The sequence below is a fragment of the Schistocerca gregaria genome, chromosome 6 (assembly GCF_023897955.1).
Source record: "Schistocerca gregaria isolate iqSchGreg1 chromosome 6, iqSchGreg1.2, whole genome shotgun sequence".
NCBI classification, from domain to species: domain Eukaryota; kingdom Metazoa; phylum Arthropoda; class Insecta; order Orthoptera; family Acrididae; genus Schistocerca; species Schistocerca gregaria.
The window spans coordinates 129,225,854-129,248,059 of record NC_064925.1 but is presented as its reverse complement, the minus strand read 5'-3'; the positions used below and the strand labels follow the sequence as shown (position 1 = coordinate 129,248,059).

The 22,206-nt window shown below is 40.9% G+C and overlaps 1 pseudogene; it reads right to left on the bottom strand.

Moving 5' to 3' along the window:
• Nucleotides 1-15,906: 15,906 nt before the first annotated feature.
• LOC126279239 (5S ribosomal RNA) lies at nt 15,907-16,024 on the bottom strand (annotated as a pseudogene).
• Nucleotides 16,025-22,206: the final 6,182 nt, after the last annotated feature.

Here is a 22,206-nt window from a genome sequence, read left to right as displayed (position 1 = left end):
ATGGAAATAAAAGAAAGGTTGAGGAGTGGAATTAAAATACAAGGTGAAAGGATATCAATGATACGATTCGCTGATGACATTGCTATCCTGAGTGAAAGTGAACGGAATGAACAGTCTAATGAGTACACAGTATGGTTTGAGAGTAAATCGGAGAAAGGCGAAGGTAATGAGAAGTAGTAGAAATGAGAACAGCGAGAAACTTAACATCAGGATTGATGGTCACGAAGTCAATGAAGTTAAGGAACTCTGCTACCTAGGCAGTAAAATAACCAATGACGGACGGAGCAAGAAGGACATAAAAAACAGACTCGCTATGGCAAAAAAAGGCATTTCTGGCCAAGAGAAGTCTACTAATATCAAATACTGTCCTTAATTTGAGGAAGAAATTTCTGAGGATGTACGTCTGGATTACAGCATTGTATGGTAGTGAAACATGGACTGTGGGAAAACCGTAACAGAAGAGAATAGAAGTATTCGAGATGTGGTGCTATAGACGAATGTTGAAAATTAGGTGGACTGATAAGTTAAGGAATGAGGAGGTTCTACGCAGAATCGGAGAGGAAAGGAATATGTGGAAAATACTGATAAGGAGAAGGGACAGGATGATAGGACATCTGCTAAGAAACGAGGGAATGACTTCCATGGTACTAGAGGGAGCTGTAGAGGGCAAAAACTGTAGAGGAAGACAGAGATTGGAATACGTCAAGCAAATAATTGAGGGCGTAGATTGCAAGTGCTAGTCTGAGATGGAGAGGTTAGCACAGGAAAGGATTTCGTGGCGGGCCGCATCAAACCAGTCAGTAGACTGATGAAAAAAAAAAAAAAAAAAAAAGAGAGAGAGAGAGAGAGAGAGAGAGAGAGAGAGAGAGAGAGAGAGAGAGAGAGAGTCCCGCGTCCAGCAAGAGTATTGTTTTGAGGGTATTGTCACGAGACAAGGTGACTTTAGGGAGTCTCATAAAACATTTCATACTGCCTGGAACAAAAGTCATCAGTCGTACTAGACTCTGAAAGCTGAAGGGTTCCACCACGTATTCGTGAACCGCTCTCTGGAGTTCCTCTCTTCCGATGACGACAGTGTCCCTACCCAGAATATAGAACGGCAGTGGAAATCTGTCACGTCTCCCATAAAAATGGAAGGTCGTCCAAGACAGAGGGACGAACTGTACTTGTTCCAGCACCAATACTTCCACAACTTGCGTTTGCAGGGGAAAGACGACTCATGCGACACTCTGACGATATTCCTGCACGATATTGGCAGAGTTTACCCTGGGTACGGGAAAAAGGAATTGCTCCTGTAGCTTATACATCACACGGACTGTCACAAGACGATAACACCGACTACGAGTAAGGTAAGTCATCTCCTTTGACTTTACAAGTGCTACTCTAACGCTTTTCTTTTGTCGTTGTTGCAGTGGCAACTTGAAACATACTCGTAACGCGCGCCACGAGACTTCCATATTCGATTTACTATCGCACGTTCGATATGTATCCTTTGGAGCCCTCCAATTTCGATAGGCAATCATTATTGGAAATTACCACGCGAAGCATCAGCGTCGTTACAACACCCAACACAGGAGAAAGACGAAACCACTGCAACACGATGCCCATTTACTTCATGCCCAAGCTTTAGGCTCTGTTGGGTCTACATCGTGGGTTCAGATGCCTTGACAAAACAGATATGGACCAAGCGGATAAATGTTCCCATACATGCAATTGACAGTCGCAAGCTTCAAGGAGAGGTCCACGCTGGACTACAAGTCAACTTGAATCTACAGGGTGCCACTAAGAGACTTGGCCTCCACTAACTGCAGGTCCTGACGTTGGATCTATGTCCGATGTTGTGGTCTCAGCATCTTTCAGCTTCTGGAGTACCTCCAGGCCTTCTTCCAGTCGCTCTCACAGTCCTCATATGGAGTGCTGCTGTTTGAGTCTGGGGCGGTGCAGCCTAGCCTCCCAGCCGCCCTCGCTTACGTGAGCTTGCTATGGCTGTCGACTGCTGCTGAGAGCTGTCTTTCTCTAAGGGCGGTCACTATGGGATTCCACGCTTTCCGGTGAGTCCTGCCCTGAGCTGAGAAGATGCCTCCATTGCGTGCTCGGACAATCATGTGTACCTCACGTAATCGTCTCTGGTGTCACCGTTACAGAGCAACACAATCGACTGCCGGAGACAGCAGTCAGCCTGCTTTCCTCACCATCTCCTATGTGTGCAGAAGACATTGCCACCGCAAAACATCTTATGTTGTTGTTGAGGTCTTCAGTCCAGGGACTGGTTTGCTACTCTAACATGTGCAAGCTTCTTCATCTCCCAGTACCTACTGCAACCTACATCCTTCTGAATCTGTTTAGTGTATTCATCTCTTGGTCGCCCTCTACGATTTTCACGCTCCACAATGCCCTCCAATACTAAATTTGTCAGCCCTTGATGCCTCAGAATATGCCCTACCAACTGATCCCTTCTTATAGTCAAGTTGTGCCACAAATTTCTCTTCTCTCCAATTCTATTCAGTACTTCCTCATTAGTTATGTGATTTACCCATCTTCTTCTGTAGCACCACATTTCGAAAGCTTCTATTCTCTTCTTGTCTAAACTATTTATCGTCCACGTTTCACTTTCATACAAGGCTACACTCCATACAAATATTTCCAGAAACGACTTCCTGAGACTTACCTCTATACTCGATGTTAACAAATTTCTCTTCTTCAGAAGCGCTTTCCTTGACATTGCCAGTCTACATTTTATAGCCTCTCTACTTCGACCATCATCAGTTATTTTGCTCCCCAAATAGCAAAACTCCTTTAATACTTTAAGTGTCTCATTTCTTAATCTAATTCGCGCAGCATCACCCGATTTAATTCGACTACATTCCATTATCTCCATTTTGCTTTTGTTGATGTTCATCTTATATCCTCCTTTCAAGACACTGTCCATTCCGTTCAGTTGCTCTTCCAGGTCCTTTGCTGTCTTTGACAGAATTACGTCATCGGCGAACCTAAAAGTTTTTATTTCTTCTCCATGGATTTTAATTCCTACTCTGAATTTTTCTTTTGTATCCTTTACTGTTTGCTCAATACACAGATTGATTAACATCGGGGATAGGCTACAACCCGGTCTCACTCCCTCCCTAACTACTGCTTCCCTTTCATGCCCCTCGACTCTTATATCTGCCATCTGGTTTCTGAACAAATTGTAAATAGCCTTTCACTCCCTGTAATTTACTCCTGCCCCCTTCAGAATTTGAGAGAGAGTATTCCAGTCAACGTTGTGAAAAGCTTTCTTTAAGTCTACAAATGCTTAGAAACGTAGGTTTGCCTGTCCTTAATCTATTCTCTAAGATAAGTCGTAGGGTTAGTATTGCCTCACGTGTTCCAATGTTCCAACATTTCTACGGAATCCAAACTGGCCTTCCCCGAGATCGGCATCTACCAGTTTTTTCAATTGTCTGTAAAGAAATCGTGTTTTTATTTTACAGCCGCGCTTTTTAAACTGATAGTTCGGTAATTTTCACATTGAAATGATTGATGTAATGTGTTCACTAACAAAGTGTATGTTTAATCAATGATGATTTCATCTTCATACGGCAGATGGCTAGAAGGCTTGTAAGTAGGCTGTTTAGGTTTTCTTATTGGTAACGCCAAGTAGCGCTCTGTATGAAAATCACTGGCTGTGTTGTGTGCAGTCTGTGGCTGGTTGGCATTGTTGTAATACTCGCCATTGTAGTGCTGGGCAGTTGGATGTTAACAGCGCGTAGCGTTGCGCAGTTGGAGATGAGCTGCCAGCAGTGGTGGACGTGGGGAGAGAGATGGCGGAGATTTGAAATTTGTAAGAATTGGTGTCATGAACTGATATATATATTATGACTATTAAAGTAAATACATTGTTTGTTCTCTGTTAAAATCTTTCATTTGCTAACTGTGCCTCAGTAGTTAGTGACTTCCGTAGTTTGAATCTTTTAGTTATCTGGCGGTAGTGGCGCTGGCTGTATTGCTGTAGTTCGAGTAACGAAGATTTTTGTGAGGTAAGTGATTTGTGAAACATATAGGTTAATGTTAGTCAGGGCCATTCTTTCGTAGGGATTTTCGGTAGTCAGATTGCGTTGCGCTAAAAATATTGTGTTTCAGTTGAAGCACAGTCTTGTATAATTTTTCTAAGAAGACGTTTCATATATCGACACTTAGCTGAGGATAGCTCACTGGAATCTTCTGATTTTTTCTTATAGCTTGTGTAATTAGTGTAGCTTTTGTTTATTGCTAGCGCGTAATTATAGAGAGAATTTCCTTTGTAGTTATAGATTTTCATTGTTGTACAGTAAAACAGTTGTGGCATGTATGTAGATTTGCACCAAGTATTTCGCACCTGCGCTTGCAATTAACTAGATATTATTTTCAGTGCTACGTTAATGTGTTCTCTTATTTTGCTCTTCAAATTGTGGTTTTCTGTGTTGTCGTATGAAATATTGTGACAATAATGGCGTGTGAAAAACGTAATATTAGGCTCCAAAGTAAAATGAGAAATGACGGTGAAGACGAAAGCAGTGTGTTAGCGCCAACATGTAATGAATTAACTAATGTTCAAAGTAGTAATTTGGTAATTGTGCGTAGGGAAATGGAGCGGGCTGCAAATAATGGTGTATGCAGTGAAACAATTAGTGAACAGGGAAGCATTATCGATCGATCGGTCGCCAACAGCTCGCCTCAGGATTCCGAAATGACAGGACACAATCTTGCAAATACTGCAGATTCAGATTTTGCGTCCTCACCATTTTCTCAAATAAATCAAGACACATTTTCTGCTTTTCAAAATGCGACTATTGCCGGTTCAAATGCACTGCCGAATAGCACTAAGGAACATGTTTCAGACACCAGTGCATTGTTATTACAGTTAATACAACAAATGGGACAAAAGCTTCAAAAGTTAGACACAAGGGAACAAAATCTTCAAAAGTTAGACACAATGGAACAAAATCTTCAAAAGTTAGACACAATGGAACAAAAGCTTCAAAAGTTAGACACCACGCTTGAACAAACACGTGAAGATTTAACTAATGAGTTACATAACATTGAATGGAAATGTCAAAAAGTCTGCAATGACGTAAAAACACAAATTTGTGAGCATTTTAAACCTATTTTTTCGCGGCATGAAAATTCATTACAGAATCATGAAGCAGCCATAAAAGAACTGCAAACTATTGTTCCTGAAAATCACGACACCTTCCAAGCTAAAATGGACTCAGTTGCATCCACCGATTCGGTTACGCAACTCAGGAAAACTTAAAGGACACAGTATATTCGATTTCAACAAAAATGGACACTCTGAAACTTGGTACCGAAAAACACACTGAGGAAATGTGTTCACTATCGGAGAAAGTAGCCGAACTTTCAGATCAGTTCATTACAAAGGTAGATGATGATCTGAATGATACAGAAGAGTGCGAACAGATTAGGAAATTCATACAAAATCAGAATCAAATTAATACACAACACCAAAGAGAAATCCGGAAAGTGCAAGATCAGCTGACACAGGTAATACAAGAATTACGTATTTTAGAGGACACTCGCGCTCCAACACGGGAAGAGAAACTTAGAAATACGGAAAGCCACAAAATAATAACACAGACCATTTCGGAAATCATGAAAGAAACTGGCAAGGTGCGCCGACTTTGAGATGGAACCGCTGACGCGACGTAACAATGAGCGATATGCTACTCGGTGACACGATGATTTTGACTATAAGCTGTTCATTACTGCAGGTAAATTCAAAACATTTAACAATTCTGGCAACGACATTCATCCACAAGCGTGGCTCCATCAATTCTCTCATTGTTTTCCTCCCAACTGGTCACTAGAACACAGATTAGAATTTATGTGTGGCTACTTGGAGAATGAACCAGCTGTAAGAATATAATCGGTCATTCACGATTGTCACAGTGAAGGAGAATTTTATCATGCTTTCCTCTCAGCATATTGGTCTCAAGCTACACAAGACCAAGTAAAACATAGCATCATAATGATGAAACATTTAGAAAAATCTGAATTTTCCAGTCTTGTGTAATATTTTTAAGACATGTTGCACAAGAATCAGTACCTGTCAAACCGATACAGCCCCTCAGAACTCATCCGCATTTGCCTAATCAAATTACCTTAACATTTACGACAGATTATTTTGGCCGGCTGTTGCAAAGACGACATTGAAACTTTTCAGGGACTCTTACAAGAATTAGAAATTGACACTGACAATCGCGGAACGCGAAAACAGGAACACAACAATTACAGGTCACATCCGTCGCAATTCCGCGATGAAAGAAATAATAACTGGACATGCCAAGGCTATTCTCACAATACAAATCGTGACCAAAACAGACATCACCCGTATGACAACCGTTGGCAGAGTAGTAATAATTACAGGGAAAGATCATCTCTCCGCAGTAGTGACTATCACAGAGACAATCAGACAAACAAACAATATGGGAACCAAAATAATTACTATCAAGGGAGACAGAATGACTTTAGACGCAACGGTCCAGCGCGCAGTTACGATTCAGTGAGAAATTCTCGACCACGTGACCGACGAGAAAGAAACTATGGAATCTACCGACATGACGACAGACATATGATCGTAACGACAGACCTGAATTGCAGCAGAACTGGCGGGATTCAAACAGAGCAGGGCCCTCTCGACAAGGTGAATTTGTAGAAGTTAGGTCTCCAAATCCCAGTTACGACGCGCCAACAAAGACACAACAGGCAATGACTCATACCGCTGGCAGCGACAAAAAGTACTTATGAAACTGACGACGCAGCTGCCGTAGCTAGTTATTACGTAAAAATGGAAGACATTAGGGACATCTTACTCCAGGAACACGACGTAAAACATAACAACATTGCATATCCTGTGATTCACATTACAGTGAATGACGTAAAATTTGCGGCAGTACTTGACTCTGGCAGTCCCATTTCAGTCATTAGTGAAACAGCCTTTAGCAAATGCAACAAATCGAACGATTGCCCCACACTTCCGTTACGTAAGATTAAATTACAAGGTGCAATCTCTGGGAAAAGTGTAGATGTACGCCAACAAACCAACTTAGAATTCTCTTGTCAAAACCACAGCTTCTCTATGAACTTTCTTATTGTTCCATTGTTGTCGACGGAAATTATATTGGGAGTAGACTTTTTCAATGAATACAAAGCAATCTTAAACTTTCACGATGCTGAAATAAGTTTAGAGAAAGAAGGTAAGTCAATAGCTTTGAAATTTGAAGATTGGCTCTCAAACCATGACGAGGAAATTAATCGGCTTTACCTTCTGTTAGACAACAGTTCGGAATTTTCTACGGAACTAGACACTAACAATCACTCTGCAAGTACTGACAGGGTTGATATGGACGGCATATTTGAAACTAAGGAGTTAATTCAGAATAAAATTCAAACAATTGAGAATTGTAATCTCACTGATAGGCAGGACTTTTTTGAGATTTTACAAGCACATTGCACAGTTTTTACTCACAAAACAGAAACAATCAAGGGATTTCAGTACCAATTTCGTGTTCGTGAGCTTACTAAATTTTGTGTTAGACCATACGTAATTCCAGCACATTATAGGGACCGTGTTAGAACAGAAATACAATCTATGCTTGACGAGGGCATTATTGAGCCTGCATACAACAATCCATTACATGTTATTGAGAAGAAAAATGGATCGATCAGGCTTGTCTTAGATTCGAGACAAATCAATACTATCATTATTCCTGAAACAGACAGGCCGCAAACGTTGGAAGAACTTCTTCAGAATTTTAATGGTGTAAAAGTGTTGTCTTCCATTGATCTCAGATCCAGCTTTTATCAGATCGAACTTCATCCAGAATGTAGAAAATACACAGCTTTCCTTTGTTTCGGCGTTTGTTATCAGTTTCGGAAACTTCCTTTTGGTTTGAACATTTCTTCGGCAGCATTCATTCGCGGGCTAAATTCCATATTACCTGAGCTCTTAAAACGTCACATCACCTTATATGTGGACGATATTCTGATAGCAGAAGCCTCATGGGAACAACATAATCGCACCCTCAACAGCTTGTTACATATTTCTGCAGAATCTGAAATTACAGTTAACTTGGAAAAGTCTGAATTCGGTAGGACAAAGGTGAAGTTTTTGGCACATATTATTTCTTCTGAAGGCATTCAGCCGGATCCTGAAAAGTTAGAAGCAATCAGAGCCATTCCAGTTTCATCCACAAAAAAACAAGTGCGCAGTATTCTAGGTCTCGTAAATTTTTACCGTCGTTTTCTGAATATGCAAATTCTAGTTACACCAAAACTTTGTTCTCTCACTGGAAAAAATATTATTTGGAACTGGGACGAACAAGCACAGTTGGAATTCAATTCTTTGAAAGAATCGCTAATTAACGCGCCAATACTAGCTCATCCAGATCTCTCACAAGATTTTTGCCTTAGCACAGATTCTTCTAAAGTCGGTCTTGATGCCCATTTATTTCAAGAAGCCATAGAAAATGACACTACCGTTCAGAAAACCATTGCTTTTGCCAGCCGAGTGCTAACAAAATCTGAAAAAATTATTCCGTTACTGAATTAGAAGCTTTAGCTATCGTTTGGGCATTTAACAAATTCCGTTTCTTCTTTATGGTAAGTACGTAAAAGTATATAGTGATCATCGTGCATTAGAATTTCTTATGTCTTCAAAATTAAATCATGACAGGTTAAAACGTTGGACATTGTTTCTGCAAGAATTCCACTTCACAATAGTCTACATTGCCGGCAAGGAGAACATTGTTGCGGACGCACTGTCACGCGCACCGGCTGGGCTTGAGAAAAGTAACACAGAAAGCAACCTCGAGAAAAATTTCAGTATTCTTTACATTCAGACAGTAGCCTTTGAAAACTTCATCACCACATCTTTAAAGGACATTGCTCATGAACAAGATAAAGATCCGATTTGGAAAGACATCAAAAGTAAATGGCATGAAAAGACACACACACAGATTCGGCATTATTATCTGGTTAGAAACAACACACTGTTCAAACGATGCACTGTTGATGACAAGCTATGGGTACTTTGCATTCCAGACGATTTTGTTAATAAGTTCATTTGGTACATTCATTTCAGCTATGCACATTGTGGTCCACGAAAATGTTATCATATTCTTCGAACGACTTGTTATTTTAACAATATGGAAAAGAGAATTCGAAGAGTCTTGTCTATTTGTAAACTTTGTTAAAAGGCGAAACCATCTACTGTCTCTCATCGTGCTCCATTGTTTCCTATCATTCCTTCTAAATTAAAAGAATTTGCTGCTGTTGATCTCTTGGGACCGCTTGTCAGAACATCTAATGGATTTTCGTACGTTCTAGTCGCTGTTGAACTTACTTCAAAATTTGTTTCTTTCACTCCGTTACGTAAAGCCACTGGACGGTCTGTATCCAACGCCTTTGTTAGAAATTTCTTACGTGAAGTTGGACACTTTAGTAAAGTAATTTCAGATAACGGACCGCAATTCAGATCTGCTGTTTGGTCACGCATGCTTCGTAACCATAAAATCAAATCTGTTTTTATTTCATTCTACTCACCACATTGTAACCCGTCTGAACGGATTATGAAAGAAATCAATAAGCTTTGCAGACTTTATTGTCACAGAAAGCATCAGCATTGGCACAGATGTTTACACTTATTTCAAAACGTGCTGAATGAAATGCCTCATGACTCCACTGCTTTACCACCTGTTCTTGTACTGAAGAATAAAGAACCACCAAACAGAATCAGAGAGCTTGTACCTTTTCCGAATACACGTACACTTCGACACAAAGACATAATTGATTTGTCTATTAAAAATATAATTTCTGCTGCAGACAAAAGGAGAAAATTACACGGTAAAGCAATGCAAAGAAATTATATATTGGTCGAAAGTTCTCATTAAAGCTCATTCATTGTCACATAAGAAGAAACACTTGAGTCACAAATTCTTTCTAGTTTACAATGGACCTTACAGAATCCGACGTATACCACATGATAATTGGGTTGAAGTTGAAACTCTGCGTACTAGGAAAAGTAAAGGTTTACACCACATTTCACATGTAAAACCGTTTATTGAAAGATAATCTGCTTTTTAACTTTGTCTTTGCCATAAAACATTTCACTTCACATTTCTAGTATGCTTTGTCACACTGAGAAACTGTTAACATGCAACAATATTTTGAAGTTAACTATCCAGTCTAGAACGTAGGGAACATTTTTAAACAGAAATTACGAATGCATTGTTATAGTGAACAGACGACACAGTGTTGTTATTTGTACATTCTTGCTTGTTAGTTGCACGATTACGTAATGACTATAAGGCTTACATACTTAGAACATATACTGTTAATGAGATTTTAATGCAACATTTTGGTTTAGTTGAAAAGACATTCTTTATTTAAAGTACTTTCTAAGAGATACCAGATGACACAGTGGTTAGTTTATTTGACAGCTACACGATTATATCTCTACGCTACTAATGTGTGACACAATTTGGTGCTTTTGTGCTGTATCTGCTTTATATCTGCACAGTTTTTCTGAATTCTCCTGGAAAGTAAAACATGTTTTAGCAGTAACTTTTGTGGTATAGCTACAAGGAGACAGCCTTTTCCGTAGCACAACAATACGTTACAGCACAGTACTTTCTTCATCACGGCAATAAGCGTAAGATATCTATACGCAAAGCATTTCACTTTTGTTTATCACGAGGTAAGTACATTGACTTTGCACAATTTAGCTTTCAGAGGACGATAACTACAACATTTCCACAGAGATTATCTTACAACAAGTCGCACAGTTTAGCTCTACAGTACACGTATTTGAGTGATTAATTTTGTACTTAAAACATGTATTTTTAAAGATATTTGAAGTACAATGATACAAAGGTTTTCCGTGATACATTTCATTCCATTGCTGTAATCTGTAACACCTGAGGGTATAATTACATTAATCCTCAGGGGGGTACACGCTTACTTTGTGTACCATGTTTGTGGCAAGCACAAGGAGCCCTAGCTAATATGGTATTTGCTTATACAACTTTACACATCGGTACCATATTTCTCTAACACAGAATTACACAGCTATCTGATCATTTAACTGAGAGAGACAAATATTTATTTTACTACATCAGTGACAGATGTTTACGTAATTACACAGTTGGATAACTTCACACTTTTGAAATTGCATTGTCTGTACCTTGTGAACTGTTCATAATTTTTCGGAACCATTGCGATACTATGAGAGCTTAGAATGATGTATTTGGTATGGGATCATGATTTTTAAAGTGTGTTTGAGGCAGATGATACTTTTGACATGAGCAGAGAATTTTTTTAGGTTTTGAAATTATTGGAGGAAGCTACAACGATTTTGAGAGTTGACTGAGGTGTTATGATGTTATTATTACGATGACTATGTGTATTATGCTGTTGCAGTATGTTTATGATAAATAACCTGCTGGTGTATGAGTTATTTGATTATGCTACGTATCTGTTATGATGAAATACTGAAGAAGTGTCGACGAATAAGGTAAGGAATAAAGAGTAGTGGTTAGGGACTCTGGTTTGTGAAAAAGGTTGTTGGAAACCAAGAATCGTACTTTAAGAGTTATGAAATGTATGTAAATGCGTGCATGTATTACAATGCCGACGAAATTTTTTTGGACACTGTTACATCAATAGGATTTTGTTTCTAGAGATGTATAACGCAAATTCTTGACCTGCGAAATTTTTTATATGAGACTGCCACTGTAGCGGAATCTGCTGACATAAATATTTCAGTAAGAAAGGTAAGTGACCTTGATTTAATGCGTTTTGGGCGCCCGGCTGAGAGGTAGTCGTCTGACAACAGAAGGCCATTAGGTGAAAAAAAAAGGGTATTATCCTCGCTATTGACATTCCTTTGTAGAAAGCATCACAAATACGACACGCCCATTACTTGGAAAGATACTTACATCTGACACCTGATTATAACTTATGAAATGTCGCATGACTATTGAATGATATTTTTATGCTTTGTACATAGTTGCTTATTTCATCTGATATCTGTTTTCCAGCTGTGTTGCAGCACTGGTTTTATAAAATAAAATTAAATGCATTTGCTAATGTGAACACTTTCTGTCAACAGATCTATTAAATAATTATTTTATGATCCACATTCTTGGAATGGAAAGAGCAATAAGAAGCGACTAATAACAGTAACTGTACATATAATTTTCTTTTCAAGTACTTGGTAATTTGTTGTAGCATTAGTTTTTGTGCTGCACCACTTTAAATACATAGACATTAAGATGTGATTATAACTTTCCCTTATCTGAATTGTTGTCTTTAATATAATATTTTTTCTGCTTGTGGGTTTGTCATGTTTAGATATAAGTTATTACATTTACTGCTGCTTGCTTTGCAAATCTGCATTTTTTTGAGTCATTGCTGTTTGTGTTAATTTGTTTTGTGCTGCTGCATTGCCTCGTCCCTTAGTTTAGCATCTGAGCTCAGTAGGTTTCAGTTAGCTTAAGAGGGGGTAGACTATATAAGAAACTATGAGGAATTGGAAGAAATGCATTGAGAAGCTATAAGAAAATTTTGGCCAAAAAAGTAGTGAACAGTGAAGAAAAACTATTTTTGAAAGAGGATGAGAACAGAATACAGTAAGCATGCTTAGATAGGATTTTTTTTTGGCTGGAGCAAATGTTGAAATAAGAGGGACGATCTATGGTATGAAGTTTTGGGTTGGACTGCAGTACCAAATGTTACCCTGAAAACAAACCCTGTCGTTTCCTTTTGTGTAATCCCACTATGTGTTAATGTTCCCTTGTGTATTTATTTTCTTCCTGTCTCTGTGTATTATTTCATAGAATTTTTTCTCTTCTAATACTAAGCTACATTCACTATGATGAGGAATACTGTTATTCTCAAATATAATTTGCATTAATAATATGTTATTTACTTTGTAAAGATGTTAGACATTATTAATTCTGTTCTGTTTTAATGCTCATGTGTGAAGTTGATGTTTCAAAAGTTATTCTGATCTTTTATGTACTTACTTATATCTTAATTTTTGTAACACTGATGTATTTGTTATTTCGACTCTTTTGTAAAGCCTGTAGTACTACAAATGATATATTTTGTACCTTTGTTATTGTATTCTTATGTTATAAAATTGTAATTGACACCAGTTCATCAAATTAAGTAACTTGTAAATTACATTTCACTGCACACATTTCTGTTGGTCATAGTATATGCACAATATGTGAGAAGTAGGGACTGATAGTGTTTGCAAGTGTGTTGATAATTCAGCAAGGGACTGGTTAACAGCATTACTGATTCTAAGGACAATTCCAAAAACTTTGTGAGTGGACAAGTGGTGGGTTATGGACTTGCTATATTATCCGCAAGACTCTTCAATGGTGATTGTGCGCCTGCACAGTCAAACAGATAGCTGCTGGCTATCTCTACAAGGACTGCAGTGGGTCTGCTCCTCTAGTGGCCCACCAATACCATAATCTCTACCAGGACTACAGTGGGTCTGCTCTGTGATGACCAACCTACGAATATTCTTCAGAACTTCGACTGACTCTGCTGTGGGTTTGCTCTGTTGTGGCCCATTACCTGTCTGCATGTCAAGAGTCAGCACCGTCTTTCCGTTGGAAGGACAACACTACTTCTTCAAGAGTGCATGGAAATCCACTACTTCCATGTGCATTTTCTTTTACTGCTCAGACATTGAGAAAAACACTGCTATTTTACTGTGATGAACGACCAGGACTGTCTTTATGGACTGTGAGAAAATTTTAGCTTTTGACCAAAATTGTATCAATAAGTGTGTGTATTTCAGATCTTTGTTATTTTAATTATGAAAATTTTTTCAAATCTGTATTGGCCACTGCCCAAAACAATTTCTAAAATGTTTTGTGGGGAGCGTCGGGGCTATGTAAGTAGGCTGTTTATGTTTTCTTATTAGTAACGCCACGTAGCGCTCTGTATGAAAATCACTGGCTGGGCTGTGTGCAGTCTGTGGCTGGTTGGCATTGTTGTAATACCCGCCATTGTAGTGTTGGGCAGCTGGATGTTAACAGCACGTAGCGTTGCGCAGTTGGAGGTGAGCTGCCAGCAGTGGTGGATGTGGGGAGAGAGATGGCGGAGTTTTGAAATTTGTAAGAATTGGTGTCATGAACTGATATATATATTATGACTATAAAGGTAAATACGTTGTTTGTTCTCTATTAAAATCTCTCATTTGCTAACTGTGCCTCAGTAGTTAGTGACTAGTGACTTCCGTAGTTTGAATCTTTTAGTTAGCTGGCGGTAGTGGCGCTCGCTGTATTGTAGTAGTTCGAGTAACGAAGATTTTTGTGAGGTAAGTGATTTGTGAAACATATAGGTTAATGTTAGTCAGGGCCATTCTTCCGTAGGGATTTTTGGAAGTCAGATTGTGTTGCGCTAAAAATATTGTGTGTCATTTTAAGCACATTCGTGTATAATTGTTCAAAGAGGACGTTTCACATACACCAGTCTTGTATAATTTTTCTACGGGGACGTTACAGGCTTCCACCCAAAACTCCACTGCTACCCTACGTACTGTGGTGAACTATTGGCTCCTGACAGTAACAAACCATTTCCATCACCAACTGTAGTGCCTGTCCCCCCTCCGTTTGAGAAGTTAACTTCTTTTTGCATTTTGATTGGTTCTGTACTGTTAACAAACGTTTCCGTTACATGTCATTGCTCACATTAGTCAAGAAAGTTTTGTCAATTTCATTGACATCTCGAAAATTCTATACATTCATTACTATAAATACAGGGTACCCCTTTCAAACCTCTGACTATTCAAGGCCCAGGGAAAAAAACTACACTAGGTATGGTTCCAACGTTTAAAGCATAATTCTTGTCCTCGGCGTGTCTCAACCATGACTGTCCAGCATCATGCTGGTGAAGGACACTACAACCATTCATTTTCGTATCACTGCTCAATTTTGATAACGTAAATTCATTCTCAAATTATTTTGTAGCCTCGACGTGTATGTATTCTGAGTAATTTTTACACATTGTTTGAATTAATATTATTTCACCAATTCAGAAACGTATCAAATAACGTTTTCCGATGTGTGCGACAGTTGACTTTTCAAGGTTCATGGGATTATCTATCATTCGATATTATCTGGGCTCATATTGTTGAAACCCACCTAACATGCATACCCACGGAGCACCTGATGAACAAGAGGTCGTGTTCGCAGAACATCCGGTATTCGTAAACGGTAAGTTTGAAAAAAAAATAGTTTCTCCCACTTCTAAGCAAATAAGTTACATTTGATTCGTTTTTTGTGTATTTTTTTTAAGTGAGAACTTCGATCTTACTTTGAGGCAAAAATAATGGTACATTCGTAAGTCCACCCTTTTCGAGTGAAACTCTCCACAACGATCGTTTCACTACCCGTCAAATAACTTCTCATCCTACACTAGGATGATCTTATTTTTATCTTTTTTTCATTGGCTTTTGATACGTGCTCATACAGTCATATCAAGCAGCGGAATGCCGCTTATGACGATGTGAACGTACGGACAGCACAACACTCCATTCTCGAAGGGAGAAAATCTTTGACTCGGCCAAGAATCGATCTCGGACCCCTTCGGCTGGCAGTTCGCCGCACTGACCAAGCAGCTACCGAGGCTTTAAAAAAACTAAACTCCGTCTGGACACGTCTTGGAAGTCCGAACGGTACCGACCGGTCGCCGTGTCATCCTCAGACCACAGGCGACACTGGATGCTGGTATGGAGGGCATGTGGTCAGCACACCGCTCTCACTGCCGTATGTCAGTTTTTAGACTGGAGCCGCTACTTCTCAATCAAGTAGCTCATCAGCTTGCCTCACAAGGGCTGAGTGCACCGCTTGCCAACAGCGCTCAGTGGAACATATGGTGACCCATCCAAGTGCTAGCCCAGCCCAACAGCGCTTAACTCCAGTGATCTGACGGGAACCGGTGTTACCACTGCGGCAAGGCCGTTGGCTAGATACCGAGGCATACCACAAGGAAATAGACAAGGCCACTTGCAGGCACGTATATAACCGAGTATTGTCACGAAATTTAAGTTTGGCCTGTAGTTACGAACAAAGCGGAAATACTTTTTTGGTTGCAGGAGGATTTCAAAATTGCAATTACCGAAATTCATCTTCAGATCGCCACCTGTTTCAATCAAGAATACTGAGTCGGACAACGTTCGTAATTTCACCTTCAGACATAACATTAAAAATCAAGGAAACACTCCCTAGAAAGTTTACAGTTGTGATAAGAGAGGCTTTCAAAATAAGCACATAGTTTCCATGAATTATATTTACAACTTCAGACTTTCATAACTTTGAAACTATATCAGGCAGTAACTGGATTCCACAGTTTTACAAAATAACTAATAAGGCCTGTTTTTTTCATGTTCCAAGTGCCTGAGATGAAACTAAAATCGTGGACACTAAAGGATTGATTAATTGAGAGGGTATATGGGACCAAACGGCGAGGTCATCAGTCCAGCGATTCTGAAGTTACTCACAGAAGAAAGACGGCCCGCTAAAAGCTGACGGATCCAGTCAGGAGGGTAAAATTATAAAATAATGAAGTTAAAACACACAGAGCAAAAGGCGCAAAAGGTGAGACCAAGTGTAAAAACTGGAAAAAAGGGGCAGCCTTTCAATGGGGGTGTGGTCATGGGGTCCCAGACCGAAAAGACATGACGAGAGGTCCCATCGATAACCACCCTGCCTCTGCTCCAAAAGTACAGTAAAACCTTTATCGGGAAATAAAATCCACTTTTACAGAGGAAGCTGAGGCCAGTTACACAATTCGTGTATCGTCTGCTAATATTAAATTTAAGGAATCCGGAAGACTATGCTTAGCACGAAGGTCCAAAAGAAGGGACATGCCACCAATATGAGGGACGCCGTCAGTCTGGTCCACAATCACAGTGTGGGTGTGGTTCATTAAGTTGTAGGAAACAATGAGTAAGCCTCATACGATCAATGCGTAGACGCCATAGAACAATTGGACTCCTTCCGAGAGGAGAGAAAGGAACAGCGCCAAATTGCAGTAGACTTCTTGGTTGTGTGGGGTTTATTACTTTGAACCGTAGCGCACCAGATATCATTCCATTTTTGGGGACGCTAAAGGAGAGAGCACTATATGTTGCCTAGTTCACAGAGATTTCCGATAGCTAGGTGCTATGAAACTTGAGGGAATTGAAGGGAAGAGAAAAAAAATGGTTCAAATTGAAACGTCCCCTTAGGAAAATTATACATGACTGTGCTTAAACTGACACACAATATTTTTTTTTAGCGCAACGCAATCTGACTTTCAATAATCCCTACAAAAGAATGGCCCTGACTAACATTAACCTATACCTTTCACAAATCACTTACCTAAGATAAATCTTCGTTACTCGAAGTACTGCAATACAGCGAGTGCCACTACTGCCAGCTAAATAAAAGATTCAAACTACTGAAGGCACTAACTATTGATAGGCATAGTTAGCAAAATAAAGGTTTTGATAGAGAATACAAAATGGCTCTGAGCACTATGGGACTTAACATCTGCGGTCATCAGTTCCCTAGACTTAGAGCTACTTAAACCTGACTAACCTAAGGACATCACTCACATCCATGCCCGAGGCAGGATTCAACCTGCCACCATAGTAGCAGCGCGGTTCCAGACTGAAGCGCCTAGAATCGGTCGATCACAACGGCCGGCAGAGAAGAGAATCGCTGTCTCTAAAAACTATAACATACGGCAAGAGTGTAATCCATAAGTCGGAGGTTGGGAGGGGGGGGGGGGGGGAAGTTACCCCATCTGTTTCAGACGCCAACGGGGACAAGGTATGTAGCAATCAGTGCATACGGCGGCCAGAGAGTTGGAAATGTCACGACGATCAGCAGTCCGCAAAGTCTTGCGTAAGAGATTACGCCTTTACACTGAGGTACAATAGTCACGGCATACCACCTCTCGTCCGGCGTACTGCAGTATCTCGACGTGGCGTAGACTCAGCATGTCGTTGGAAGCACCCTGCAGTAATATTGAGTCATGTTACTATTATAGCCGTCCATAATTACTAAAGTTTTGTCGGTGCAGGACTTTGTACATGAACTGAATTCTCTATTACGTCCCATAAATGTTCGTTGGATGGCCAAATCATTAGCTCGAATTGTCCAGAATATTCTTCAAACCAATCGCGGAAAAATTGTGATCTGGTGAAATGGAGCTCTATCATCCACAAAAATTCGATCGATGTTTGGGAACACAAAGTCCATGAACGGCTGAAAATGCTCTCCAAATAGCTGAACACAACCATTCCAGTCAATGATCGGTTCAGTTGGACCAGAGGATCCAGTCCATTCCATGTAAACACAGCCAACACCGTTATGGATCCACCACCAGCTGGCACAGTGCTTTGTTGGTAACTTGGGTCTATGGCTTCGTGGTGCCTGCGCCACACACGAACTCTACCATGACTTTTACCAACTGAAATCGGGACTCATCTGAATAGGCCACGACGGTCTTCAGGAGGTCCAGGTTCCAACCTATATGGTCACGAGCCCGGGAGAGGATTTACAGGCGATGTCGTGCTGTTGGCAAATGTACTCACGTCAATCGCCTTTTGTCATATCCATTTACGTCAAATTTCTCCTCACTGTCCTACTGGATACGTTCGTCCATGCCCCACATTCATTTCTGCGATTATTTTACGCAGTAGTGCTTGTGTGGTAGCACTGACAACTCTACGCAAACGCTGCTCTCGGTCGTTCGGTGATGGTCGTCGGCCTCTGCGTTGTCCGTAGTGACGGGTAATATTTTAAATTAGATATTCTCGTCACGCTTTTGACACTGGATCTCAGAATATTGAATTTCCTAACGATTTCCGAAATGAAATGTCCAGTGCATCCAGCTACAACTACAATCACGTTCATAAAAAGAAAAACAGAACACCTTGAACGAGTAGAGGCAAGATATTCATATTCATAGGGCATGTACATTAGTAAGTTCTGTAGAAATGTTAGCCTTTCAGTCACCTCGGTTCTGCATGGTTCCTGTTGTCCAATTGGCATAGGGTCCATAATGGGCCCTGATAATTTGTTTCATTCTTGATGCCATCGACGCGTATGAGGCGCAAATCGGGCCTTGTAGGATAGCCATCCGTGGTGCATTCACCTTGTTCCAGAGTTCATCTGCGGTGACTGTCACTGGGTCACAGTGCACCTGTTGTTTCACCACATTCCGTACATTTTCGATTGGCGACAAGTCTGCTGATCTGGCGGGCGAGGGTTAGAGATTGACACCCTGTGATACCAGGAAGACACGTGTTCGTGCAGCAACATGTCGTCGCGCATTGTCTTGCTGAAAAATGGCGTCTGGGGTGTAGTGCAGAATGGGGATGAGTACAGGCCACAGGACGTCATTCACACATAGGTCACACTGATTACACTGCCCGGACATGCACCAACTCTGACTTGTACCCAACGGCACGCCACACCTGAAGGCCTTGGGGCGCAGTACGTCTTGTGCGAATGCAGCCACTGTGATGACGCCCTACCCTCCTCCCCCCAATGCCCTCTCTGCGGCGAACCAAAATGTGGCTATCATTTTGAAACAAACAGAACCTGGATTCGTCCGAAAACTCTGATACCATTCCTGTCCCTGCGCATGTAACCCACGCAGTAATAAACGGCGATGGACTGTCACCCCTTATAGTGCACGATGTGTTCCACTGACCCACTTTTACGCTACAGGTGAGAAGGATGCAGATCTGTCCTGCAGTAGCATTCGGATGAGGTGTCGATCTCATCGGGTGGCGGGGGGGGGGGGGGGGGGGGGGCTGCGTGGTGCGACCTGACACATCTCGTTGGTTGTCTTTTTCTACGGCCTTCCGTGAGTCATTCTGCACACACCGGTTGCACTCTCGAGACACGTCATGCCACACGAGCAGCAGTTTCCCAGATGAATAATCACATCCTCTCATGCCAATAATGTTTCCTCTTTCAAACTCACTGCGAGGTATCTTGCACGTCTACTCAAGTCAGATTGATCCGAAGCTTCGATTTATAGTGACAATGAGAGCTGCAGACACATTTTTTCTGGTACGTAGTCTTGCGCCGCGACACCGGACTGACATGGTTAAAATGCTGATCATTTCTGCATAACATATTAATGTACATGGCCTGTGAATATGAACGTCTTCTCTCCAGTCGTGTAAGGAGTTCTTTTTTCTATGAACATGAGTGTACCACTCCGCGTTCAACGTTTGTTAATCCTTGCCGTGCGCCCATAATCACATGAGGTACATTTTCACTCTAAAGACCTGAGCAGAAATGATAATTCCACCAACGCACTGCCCTTTTATACGTTGCGTACGCGATGCTACCGCATATCGCTGTCTCATTACTCTTGTCACCTCATTGTGTCTATAAGCTGCAACGCTTCAGGCTGTGAAGACGACAGAGAGATCTCAGTACGAACAGTTTGAAGTGGATATGCCACACAAAAAAATGTCATTTAGGAAAATATATCTTTTTCGGATGAGACAACTTTTCTTGTATCTGGCAAACCGCAGCGTCATAACGTTCGTATATGGGGTCAGTGTATCCTAATGCTAGGGGAGCAAAGGAAAGAGACTTCCTCACATCAGCACAATTGCATCACTGGTGCAATCTTTTTCAGCGAGTCTGCCTCGAGTTTACCAGGATATGTGTCAAGATTTTGCTGTGCCACAACCTGGCGTCACGTTCCAGTCAGAACAGAGCACTACTTCACTGACCCACAAATGTCTTTCGGTCTGTGGAAAAAACGTTTTTAGATAGGTGGATTGTACGAGATGGTCCGATTCGGTAGCCACCGCGACAGAGTGATTTCACACCACAATACTTCCTCCAACGCGATTTTAGAAACGATCAAGTCTACTGAACCAATGTCACAGACTTATAGTACTTGACACTCATTCATAATGCATTTGAAAATGTCGCCGTGGAGTTCCCTGGAGCGTACAGTGAGAGAAAACCAAGCGGTATGCTTCAACAGAGGAAAGGCAATTGGATCGGACCAAATAACAACTGGATTCTACATACGGTATGCGGAAGAACTGGCGCCTGTTCTTGCTGCAGTGTACTGAAGGTCTATGGAGGAGCGAAGTGTTCATAATTATTAGAAAAAAGCACTGGTCAATCCTGTTCCGAAGAAGGATCGTCGAGTAGGGGCAACAAACTTTAGGCCTTTATCTCTAAAGACGGTCAGTTGTAGAAAGATGTTCTATGCTCACATAGTATGACGTTTCTGGAGGCCGAAAACGAAATTCGCGTTCTTCCTCGAGACCCAGGAGGTGGTAGATACCGGCACCACGGTAGAGGCTATTCATTGGCTTCCGTAAGGTATTTAATACAGTTACCCACTATCGCATAATGAACAAAATACGAATGTACGGAATATCAGACCAAATATGTGAAGGAACGGAAGAGATTCTAGCAAATAGAAAACAGCACATCCCTCTTTCTCAATGTTGAGAATTCTTTAGACGTAAAAGTGATTTCGGGTGTCCATCAATTTTAATAATATATAAAAATTACATAATAGACAACAATGAAAGTTCTATGAGTCTACTAGCGTATGATGCTGCTCTGTGCGGAAAAGTCGCAACGCAGGGAAAGCGGAACTTTAACAGTAAACCACACAGTGATGCAGAACGCCTCTCTTCCAGCGTCTGCCACAGGAGTCGGTTGTCATCTCTGTAACGCTTTCCTGCCTATTAAATCAACCTGTAACCAAAAGCGTTGCTGTTCTTTGGATTTTCTCTATTTCCTCTACTACGAGGGGCACTCCAAAAGAAATGCACACTATTTTTGTAAAAATACAGTTTTCATTCTGCATGTGTGAAGGTTTTACAGTGTGTAGATACATCCTTCCCACTTGTTTTCAAATTTAGTTCAACCTGTTCCCGTGAGTGGCGCCGTCACAGCATGTCTTCAGGATGGCTGCTACACTTGACGTCCGTCAGAAGCAACGTGGTGTCATAGTATTCCTGTACTGTGAAAACAAGACAGTGGGAAACATCCACAACAGGTTGAAAAAGGTGTATACAGATGCTGCTGTCGATCGTAGTACAGTTAGTCGGTTGTCAAGAAGGTTACGTAATGAAAGCGGGCACGGCAGTATTGAGGATTGTCC